Source organism: Hevea brasiliensis, chromosome 2 (genome assembly GCF_030052815.1).
Source record: "Hevea brasiliensis isolate MT/VB/25A 57/8 chromosome 2, ASM3005281v1, whole genome shotgun sequence".
NCBI classification, from domain to species: Eukaryota; Viridiplantae; Streptophyta; class Magnoliopsida; order Malpighiales; family Euphorbiaceae; genus Hevea; species Hevea brasiliensis.
The window spans coordinates 81833524-81844939 of record NC_079494.1 but is presented as its reverse complement, the minus strand read 5'-3'; the positions used below and the strand labels follow the sequence as shown (position 1 = coordinate 81844939).

At 33.0% G+C, this 11416-nt stretch overlaps 1 non-coding gene across 1 annotated transcript; it reads right to left on the bottom strand.

The window, feature by feature from the left end:
* Positions 1-10106: 10106 nt before the first annotated feature.
* On the bottom strand, positions 10107-10213 carry LOC131178024 (small nucleolar RNA R71). Its single transcript, XR_009147155.1, has one exon. It is a non-coding gene; the product is annotated as a small nucleolar RNA R71 (small nucleolar RNA).
* Positions 10214-11416: the final 1203 nt, after the last annotated feature.

Below are 11416 nucleotides of genomic sequence, written 5' to 3'. Positions count from 1 at the left end.
CTAGTGAGGAATTCAAAACACATAGTCATGTCAACTGCGGTTTCAAACCATTGCAAAATTTTTCCAAGCATCAAAAGTATTCATCAATTCACATTCTTATTTTATTCAAATTAATTTCCCAAAAACGGTTAACAACTCATAATTTTTCAATCAAGATATTTAATGTAATAAAGTCCATAAACTATTTTCACAATCCATTCAGTACAAAATTCAATGTGAAAAATAAAAAGAAATTAGTTATTGTGCATAAACCTCTTTAACTAGTCTTGACTTGATCCAACCTTTTCTCCTTCCTTGGATGGCTCCTTACCAACTGAAACACATAATTAAAGTGTTTCAATACCCATCCAAATCATTTCTAATAATTAATCCAACAATTGAATTTTTCCTACTTAATTTACTTATAAAATCTCATAAGGTTGGGTTTTTTGCATTTGATGTTATTGTGGTTACTATTCACACTACTATTCATGCAAATTTTTTACTATTTCACAATTAATAAGTATATCATTTCAAATCTCATGCTAATACCACATTTTGGGTAATAAATTTGTTGGCATTAGTTGCCAATTACAATTTAAGTCTTCCTAAAAGTAATTTCAAATTTTCAGTTTTTATCACTAATGTTTACTGTTTCATTGGACCAATCTACAGTGGAAATTTAGCTAAAATTTCTTCACCAAAGTTGTTCCTTAATGTCTCTAATTTAATTCCCTTTTTGAATCACTCCATTTAGAGTTTTGTAGCTTAAGTTATGACTTTTTTACCAAAACTGGCCAAATTGGTCCATGTCTAGAATTTTTGAGCAATTTTTGGTTTTGGCAGTTTTAATGAGCTAAATTTGGTTAACAATTTGATTAGGCTATGGTTAGAGTTTGGGTTTCTGTTCTTCATGAAAGTTGTTCTACTATGTCTAAGATTTCTATGGGTTCAAGAATCAGGTCATTTAGACCTCTCTACACAAAGTTTTGGCCAATTGAACATGTACTGTTTATTTGCTCAATTCTACCCAAAATCAGACTACCAATTCCTGATTCAAGCCAATTTTAGGTCAACTTGGGGTAAGTTTTTGGGCAAAGTTTCTCCATAAAAAATGTGACACTATGACCCTATTTTCATCTCCAATTTCCCTCACACCAATTGGAGCAACACAATTCTACTTATGGCCATTTAACTCTGCTGGACTCATTAGTCCAGAATTCAACATCTCAACATTACTTACTTATCTCAATTCCATTCATCAATTTACACTTATAAGCACACTAATTGACCATAATTAAGCATTACAACATCAATTGGTCAACAATTCTCAAAAATCCCTAATTTCTTCCAAAACCCTAATACTCCATAAACCCTAATTCTCCCAATTTCCTAATTCATGCAATTTTACTTCACTAATAATGTTCAACACCTCATAAAACATCACAAAGTATGTTTAATTTAAATCAAACTCATCAAATTCCTAACCTTAACAAGCTGGCCAAAATTGCACCCTTCCTAATCATGCATGATTTTCATCTTTCCCAAGTTAATTCTAATCAATTTCCCTTAATTATATGCATATACACTTAGTTTAGCTAGAAAGATAACTTACCTCAATTATGCTCTTCTCAATCTTCTATTCTTCCACTTTTTTCCCAAATTTCTTGATTCAAATCTTCTTTGCTAGGGCCAATTAGGAGTTTTCTATGGTTTATTATTAGGGATTATGGGAAGAAATTAAGCTTTTAAATATTGAATTTGCATAATAATGGTGGAAATTTGAGAGAGAGTATGAGAGAGAGAGGGACGGCACATTTAGGGAAGAAGACAAAAAATTTTTTTCTTTTTAATTTACATTTATCCCCTTTTATACTTGTCCAAAATTAATTTAATTAAATTATAAATTTTTATTGTATCATGCTTACATAATGGATGATGTCATAATCACTTTATTTTTTTGAATTTTTCTTTTCCTTTTTCTTTTCTTCCATTCACATCTTTTCTTTTGATCTAGTTTTCAATATTTTAATTTCTTACATTTTAATGGACATTTAAGCCAAGAGTCACCTCTAAGGGTGAATTGACCAAATTGTCCCTTATCAGGTCTGATCAATTTTTCTAATAGCACTAAGTTACTTCCTAAACTCTGATTCAATTATTTGCACTTGTTCTCCATTCTTTTCTATGGTTTTCACATTACCATTAGTTTCACAATTATCCTTAGGCCTAGGGTGTTATAGAGTCCCACATGAAATTAGGGTAGCAACTGAGCTCGCAGTCACTTCCCGATTCAGTTACCCATCATTGGGACCTCAGCTCATTTAATCGATTATGCTTTATTTTTCTTATTTCCATTTTCACTCTCATGTGATTTCTATTAATTTTTATTTATGGCTTTTCTAGATGACATAGATATAGTTTTAGACATCCTGACTTTTCTGACAGACACTAGTCATCGGAACAGTGGAATGTATAAACTACTTGGTATGGGAGTGTTACAATTCTCCCTCCCTTAAATAAATTTTATCCTGAAATTTTACCTGGTATTAACCTCTGAACAGCTGTGAGTGCTGTCTACTCATGTCCTTCTCACGCTCCCAAGTAGCCTCTTGGCCTGAATGATGATTCCACAGCACTTTCACTAGAGGTATCTACTTGTTTCTCAGCTGCTTCACCTCATATGCCTATATCTCTATGGGTTTTTCCTCATAAGTGAGGTCTGGATTTACTTCAATTTCTTCTGTTGGTAGAACATGAGGGGGGTCTAATCTGTACCTCCTCAACATAGACACATGGAAGACGTTATGAATCTTTTTTAGCTCTGGAGGTAATGCCAATCTATAATCCAAAGGACCCACTCTTTTCAAAAATCTCATACCGCCCAATGAAGCGAGGACTCAGTTTTCCCTTTCTATCAAATCTCATAATCTTCTTCCAAGGGAAACCTTGAAGAATACCTTATCACCCACCACATACTTGATATCTCTTCTTTTCAGGTCAATGTAGGACTTCTGACGATCTAATGCAGCCTTGAGTCTATCTCTAATAAGCTTAATTTTCTCCTTAATTTGCTAAACAATTTCTAGGCCAATCAGTTTCCTTTCACCCACCTCATCTCAACACAAAGTAGTTCTGCACTTCCTGCCATACAAGGCTTCATATGGAGGCATCCTAATGCTTGATTGATAGCTATTATTATAAGCAAATTCAATCAAAGGCAAGTGTGTATGTCACACCCTACTCCTCTGTAAGATGTAACATGATCTTGTAGTACACCTAATGAATTACCATACTTTGTCTATCGGTAACCCATTAAATATACTACAAGAGATTTTAAAATAATTTTTGTGAAATTAAATAATGGTGGGAACGTTGAATATTTCTTAAAAAGCCTTTAAGTGAAATTTTGATCCTAGATCAAATCATCGATTAAAATCTGGTGTTACAAAAATTTTTCAAAATTTCGGCAGAGTGCCGGCTATATTTTGAGAAAACAGTTCTTCAAACCTGAAACGGAAAACACTCCCAATATGTTTTCTCAAATACAACTCCAATAAACTTCATTTCATCTCACAATTCAATCTCAATAATCAAATCATTTCATTTTCAAACCAACCTCATCATAAAAGAAACATTTCATTGATTACAAGACTCAAAAATTAATATTACAAAACTATACATGTAAATGAAATCTCAAATTTACATTACAATAATTTGAATTTAATTACATACTAAAATATTTTACAAGAGTTTTTATACAACTGCTCAAATAATTTACATACATATATTTACATGCATACATCAAAACCTATGTACATGGGTATACCTATGACATACCTGGAGCTGATCTAAACGTGTCTTCAAGGAAGCTTACTCACCTGCTCTATGCTCTTTTCACCTGCGACAGCATGCAAAGCTATCGCTAAGTGGTGAACTCAGTGGTGCACAATTATAATTTAAAATATAATACCATATATATGTTGACAAAATTATAACAAATAATTTGAAAATCTTGAACTTCATAAAAATTTCAAAGGTCAAAATAATCGTTGCCAATAATATAATCATTTGTTAAAATAACCTTGATCAAGAATTTCAATTTGTCAAATCACAACTAAACAATTAAAGTAATTCCAGCAATTTATGAAAATAAATATTAACTTCAATAAAATCAAGTATGCATAAATCCCATTTGAAATCAAAATTCTTTACTATTCAAAAAAATCATTCTTTATCTCACTAACTATGCAAGACTAATCCGAAAGGGTCATCTCTGGGGTGATTCTAACTCCTTATGGTCAGGGAGGTCAAATCGGGATTCTAACTCCCTCTGGTCAAGGAGGTCGAATCATCGTGCACAGTACACACCACAATAATGAAACTTTCAAAAGGGCTATAACAAAAAACTTATATCTAACCTCTAATAAGAGGAGAATCTAAGCCTGTGCACGTACCATGGTAATAAAAACAAAGCTAACTCCAGTCTCCTCAACAAATGAGAGATATGGGTAATAACCTAGTCAAGCATCTATAGTGAGATATAGAACAATATCATGAATCTCTTTGTCCTTTTTGTGAGCATAAATCACAACACAATTCGATTCAAAGTCAATTCCAATATCCAATAATTTTTATGCTCATCACAATTCAAAACATAAATTTATATTTTTCCATGCAAATTGCCAATCACAATTCAAAACATATTCAATCACAATTTTCCAAAACGTAATTTATTCAATCCACAACAATGCTTAATACTTATTGAAATACCATTTCACAAAGCTAAATTCATCTATACTATAACAATTTCAATAATCATTGAATTAAATCCAATACTTGATAAACATAATACATAATGAAAATACATCATTTAATCATATAAAATTTTCAGAACAAAATCAATTAAAAACTAGTTATGCACAAACCTCTTATTTACTTCAATTCTTGTTTTTCCTTTGAATATCCCTTTCCAGTCTCTTTTTCAACTGAAATACACAATATACAGTGTTTTAGTACCATATCTCATAATTAATCCAACAATTTATTTTATGCCCAATGTTAACTGTTCTATTGGACCAAGTTATAGTGGGAATTTGGTAAAATTCTCTTTATCAAATTATTTCTTATTGTGTCTTCTTTAATTCCCTTTTTGAATCACTCCATTTGGAGTTATATAACTCAATTTATGATCAATTAACCATAACTAGGTCAAATCTAAACTTTGATTTCCTTAATAGGCAGATTAGATACTGAATTTGACTAATTTATTTGGATAGTTTGTAGTAACATTTAGGATTAGCATTCTTTATAGGATTTGTTGCCTATGTCTTATAGTCATTTAGAATTTTATTGCAATTTTTCAAACTTTATAGAATTATTTATGGTCACACAATTAGCTTGAATTCAAATGTCCTATTTTAACATACTTCTATTTAGGTCAATACTTTTAACCTTAAATTCTGGTTTTATACATTTATAATTTGAGAAAGTTTCCTAAAACAAAGTTTTAGGTCTCTTTCTTAGCTTTCCAAATTGGTATGGCTCATTTAAATTGGACACTTCTTATGGGAGATATGCTTATTTGAATTTTCTAGATTTTATGGTCAAATGTGCCAATTCCAGATTTAGTGTGCCAATTTAATCAAGTTAATTGACCTAGTTCCCTTGATTTCTGGGTTTTGGTCAAATTACCAATATTGTATATCTATGTCTTATTTAAATTTTGGGACTAATTTCATGTCATTTGGAGTTATATGGACCAAGTTATGGCCATTTTACTATTGTTGGTCAAGTTGCACTTATATTGCAAAGTTTAGGTCATTTTTAGGTCAAAGTCAATTCGGCCAGTTTTTGTAAACCAATTTTGGTGATCATTTTGACTTAGTAATTGGCATTTCTGGGCTTAGTGGTCTTCACCAAATTTGTAGCCTTATGTCTAATCTTTCCAACGGTATGAATTTCAGGTCATTTGGACCAGTTTTGAGTGAGTTATGGTCATTTTAATACTACTGTTCATATGATCAATTTCTGGGTTCTCAAAGTTTCAATTATGGATTAGGTCATTCTTTTAGGTCACTTCTAGGCAGAATTTGGGCAACACTTCTATATGAAATTTGGCCTATTTTATCTCTAGTTTTGCTTTCAATTAGCCTTATACCAATTGGGGTCACACAATTAAGGTTATAAGCTCAATTACATACTACCCTTAAACACATTACTCAAACACCAACCAAATGCATATTCACCTTGCTATAAGTTCATTTTTCATACCCAATTTTGAATTAGTATCATACCATGACCATTCATCACATCACATTTTGGTCACTTTGGGTAGAATATAATAATTCTCAATACACACATTACAATTTTAATTCTCAAAGTTACATTCAACATAATATATATACATGTAATCACTTAATTTGTTACATATACTTCCACTATCACTTCATATTCACTACCCTCAAACCATTACTAACAGAATTCATCAATTAATTTCATGAGATCAAACACTAATCCATGCTCTTTAAGGCTACCAAAAGTGGCAGTTTGCCAAGGCTTTCACAATTACTTCCAAAACCCTAAATTTAATTGTTCAATCACACATACAAGAGGATTAAATTGCTAGCACTTCAAATTGACTCAACCAACACTAATTCCCATCAATTCCCACCAATTTAATATAAGAAAAACTCAAGCAAGCTCACCTCCCATTGCTATCTAAAATGGGCAGATTGTAAACTCAACAATTTCTTTCAAATTTTTCAACCAAAATACACCTCATAACCTCAACACAAACTTTAGTTAAGCAAGGGAAGGAAATAAGCACTTACCTCTTATTGGAGCTTGCTAAAAGTTCACCAAAACTTCTTGAATTTACTAACAACTTCTTCCTTGCAAGGTGGAGATCAACTTTAATGAAGATAAGTTATGGAAATGATGGCTTGATCATGGTGTTTAGAGCTTGTGAAGTGAGGCGGCCATGGATGGACTTTGGATGCTTTTTTTTTTTTTTTCCAAAGTGAATTAGAAGGAAGAAGAAAGTGATGCAGAAGTTAGTGGAAGAAATCTGATTTCTTAAGCTTTTATATGGTCCATATTGGTCCACTAATATTAAGATAATATTAGTTTAATTAAACTTTTAATTATTCAAAATCTTACCCCATAATTTTTCTTATTTATACATTTCATTTTCAATTTCATTTTTCATGTGATTTTCAAAATTTAAGATCACTTTATTTTCATGGGCATTTAGGTCAAAAGTCAACTCTAGGTGTCAATTGACCAAAATGCCCCTCTTCAGGTTGTATTCTCGATTTTTCGGTAACACCGATTTTTATCGGTTTCTTGATTTTTCATTTTTCTTTGTACTAATTCATTAATTTTTCTTTAACATTTCTAATGTTAATTACACCTCAATAGCCTTTAATTATGTTTCAAAAATTATTTCTAAAGGTTCCTCACGATCCTGAGGTCGACAATTGCCTTCACCGTAACTTCCTGGTGCGGTCACCCATCGCTACGGTGCTAACTCGTTTAACCTAGTTTCATTTCCTCTCTTTTATTTTTTCTTAATTTTACTTGTATTTTCTTACCTTTTTCTTCATCATTTTATGTCTTCTCAATATCATTTAAGTGTAGTTTCAGACATCTTGACTTGTCCGAACAGACATTAGGTCACCGGAATAATCAAATGCACAGACTACGTAAAATGAGGGCGTTACAGTGTATCCCAACTACCTTCAAACTCAATGATAAGTGCATAATTTATTAATTTTACTCCCATCACATTTAGTGTTTCTAGTATGTTTTTATGCATAATTCAGTTGACTAAAGTATATCTATCATTTAGGCATATGTTTAGAGAGTTGTTGAAATAATTGTGTTAAATGAAGAAATTTCAGCATTTGCATTAATTTGAGTCTTGCTGTATTTTTTAGGGTTTTGGTGGAGTCCCAGAACATAGGAGTATGGAAGGAAACTCGGAAAGGTCGAAGGATTGAGAAGCGTTATTGATACAAAGTAGACGAGTCGTGTAAGCACAACCACAGACCCGTCTAACATTCTGCCAGAAGAAATCCAGAGAACCGAGGAAGAAACAAAGTACACAGGCCGTGTAACTTGACCCGTGTAAATCCTGGAGACCCGTGTAACCTTCCGTGCCAATGCAAGACATACCCACTCAGCTCTAGTAAGTTATACGGCCCTGGACCGTGTAGTGATACACGGGCCGTGTATCCGTCAACAATCAGTTTCCTGATTTTACTCTAGTTGCAATTTTTGACAGAGACTTTAAAAACCTAACCCTATGCCATTTATTATAAATAGAAGAGGCAGTAGCCGACACAAAAACAACCATTCAGCAGTCTCTCGATCTCAAAAACACCTTCATTCTCTATTTTTTTTTTAGATTTCTTCTTTATTTATTTTTCTGTGAGCTATGAACATGAGTGGCTAAGTTTTTAATTCAGTTCAAGGGATTCAAGTTCTTTTGCATGATTTGTGAGACTAGGTTTTTAATTTAATTTATGTCTTTTTGAATATCTATTGTTTTCTGATTTCATTGTCTTTGATCTATTGACGGATTTGCTAAAAAGGCCTATTAGTTAATTATTTGATTTGATCAATTGCTAGTTCATCTTCATAATCCGTAATTATTGTGTAAGACTGAACATGAGTAGCAATTAGGTTTTAGTGATTATGATCCCAGTTTTCGATAATAACCTAAGGAAACAATAGGGTGAATTAAATGATTTATGCTTCATAAATTGTTGTTTAGCTTAACTACTTCCTATTCTTAAAGCAGTTATTAATTTGATGAGGATTGCTTAATACCAATTCAATTAATAATTAGAGTTAACAAGAGTGCTGGGCTTGAATTGATGAGTATAGGGAAGTCAGGGGTTTACCTCACTGTTTGGTAAATCTACGTTAAGTATTCAATAAGAGAAAATTGTATTTCTTTTGTCTATGATTGAATCAATGCATTGAATTGTGAATTACCTTGGACTGAAATTTGTTTAATTTGAGAGTTTCTTATTTAATTTTAGATCTTAATTTTGGATTTTTGATTTCTTCTTTGGATTGCGAATTACCCCCCCCCCCCACCCCAAAAAAAAACCGTTTTTTCTTTTTCCATTACACAAGTGCATGAAATTTAATAATTCAGTCTTTAGGGTTCGACCTGGATTTACCACTTGCTGCAGAAAATATTTTATAGCTGGTAATTTCAATTAATTTAAATTTTGGTGGATTCAACAGCCATCAAGAATTTTGGCGCCATTGCCGGGGACTGAAATTTATTGGATTTTGTGTTTTTTTTTTGTTAGGGTATTCTGTTATTAATTTTGTTTGTGAAGTGTTGATATTTTCAGGTTTTTGGAAAAAATTACAATGTTACTATTTATTGGTAGATTTTTGGTTGAATTTGGAGGGCAGCCCATACCTATTTTGAAGGAAACAGCGCTCTGATCAAGACCAATTAATCCATAAAATTTATTGGCCCTACCCTCTTGAGGCCAAATTCGATTGTTTTCTAGGATTTTGATGCATTTTTCTATTTTGACTTTGAATTCTTTTTGTATATGACAAGAACTTCTCAATCTAGTGAATTGATCTTTGATCTAGAAGTAGAAAAAATAGCTAAACAGTTGAGAAAATTGGTTAAGCAAGCTAAGCAGATTCCGAGTACATCTGAAGGAGTCCAATCTCCAAAGGAGTTAAGTTCATATTCGGATTTGGATTCAAATTTCGAAAATGAAACCATAGCTGCTAGGACTTTGAAAGAGTTGGCTGCTCCTGATATAAACCAACAACCTTCGTGTATTCAATACCCTGCTTTAAATGTTGCTTTTGAGTTAAAATCTGGACTAATCCATTTGTTACCTAAGTTTCATGGTCTTGCAGGTGAGGATCCATATAAGCATTTAAAAGAATTTCATGTTGTGTGTTCTAGCATGAAACCTCAAGGAGTTTTAGAGGATCAAATCAAGCTTTGAGCTTTTACTTTCTCACTGGAAAGTGCAGCTAAGGATTGGTAGTATTACCTTCCTTCTGGATCTGTTAACTCATGGAATGGGATGAAGTAGATATTTCTGAAGAAGTATTTTCCTGCTTCCCGTGCTGCCAATATAAGAAAAGAAATTTGTGGCATTTGGCAGTACAATGGAGAGAGCTTGTATGAGTATTGGGAACGATTTAAGAAACTATGTGCAAGTTGTCCCCATCATCAAATAAGTGAGCAGCTTATGATTATGTATTTCTATGAGGGACTTTTACCAATGGACTACAGTATGATAGATGTTGCTAATGGAGGAGCTTTGGTTGACAAGACACCAAAAGAGGCAAGGAGGCTAATTGCTAACATGGCAGCAAATTCTCAGCACTTTGGAATGAGAATGGATCACAAATCTATAAAGGTTAATGAGGTAAGTACATCTAACCTTGAGAAACAAATTTCTTATTTAACTTCTTTAGTGAGGCATTGGCTATAGGGAACATGCAAACTATTAAGGTATGTGGAATTTGTTCGAGTTTGGGTCATGCTACTAACATGTGTCCTGCATTATAAGAGGATGAATCAATGCAACATGCTAATGCAGTAGGACATTATGGACAGCCACAACGCAAGTATGATCCCTTTTCTAGTACTTATAATCCAGGATGGTGAGATCATCCCAATTTGAGTTATGGGAATCAATCGGTGCAAAACCGACACCAGCAGTAGAGACAAGTGAATCAACCACCTCCACCTCCACCTCCCTCAAATCAAGGTATGTCTCTTGATGAAATTATTAAGGCTTTGGCTAACAATACACAACAGATTCAATAGGAGACCAGAAATAGCATTCAAAACATAGAATGGCAGATTAGTCAGTTAGCCTCATCTGTGAGTAAGCTGGAAGCTCAAGGTTCTAGAAAGCTTCCATCACAAACAGTCATGAACCCCAGAGAAAATGCAAGTGCAATATTATTGCAGAGTGAGAAAGAAGTTGATAATCAGACTCCACATGAGTCAACGAAAAAGAAGAAGCAAGGACAAAAAGAGTCTGAAGCTCCTGAAGTTGAGGTAAATACTGAACCTAAACTGAATAAGATTAATGATTCTATTCTTCCTCCATTCCCATGCAGGTTGGCTAAGACTAAGAAAGAAGAACAACAGAAAGAAATTTTGGAGACCTTCAGGAAGGTAGAGGTTAATTTACCTTTACTTAATGCGATTAAACAAATCCCCAGGTATGCTAAATTCCTTAAGGAATTATGCACTACAAAGTGCAAGTTGAGGAATAATGAGAAGATCAGTGTGGGGGAAAATGTATCGGCATTAATTCAGCAAAATTTACCCCTTAAGTGTAAGGATCCAGATTCGTTTTCTATTCCCTGCAGAATAGGTGATTCTAAATTTGAAAATGCAATGGCAGATTTAGAAGCATCTATT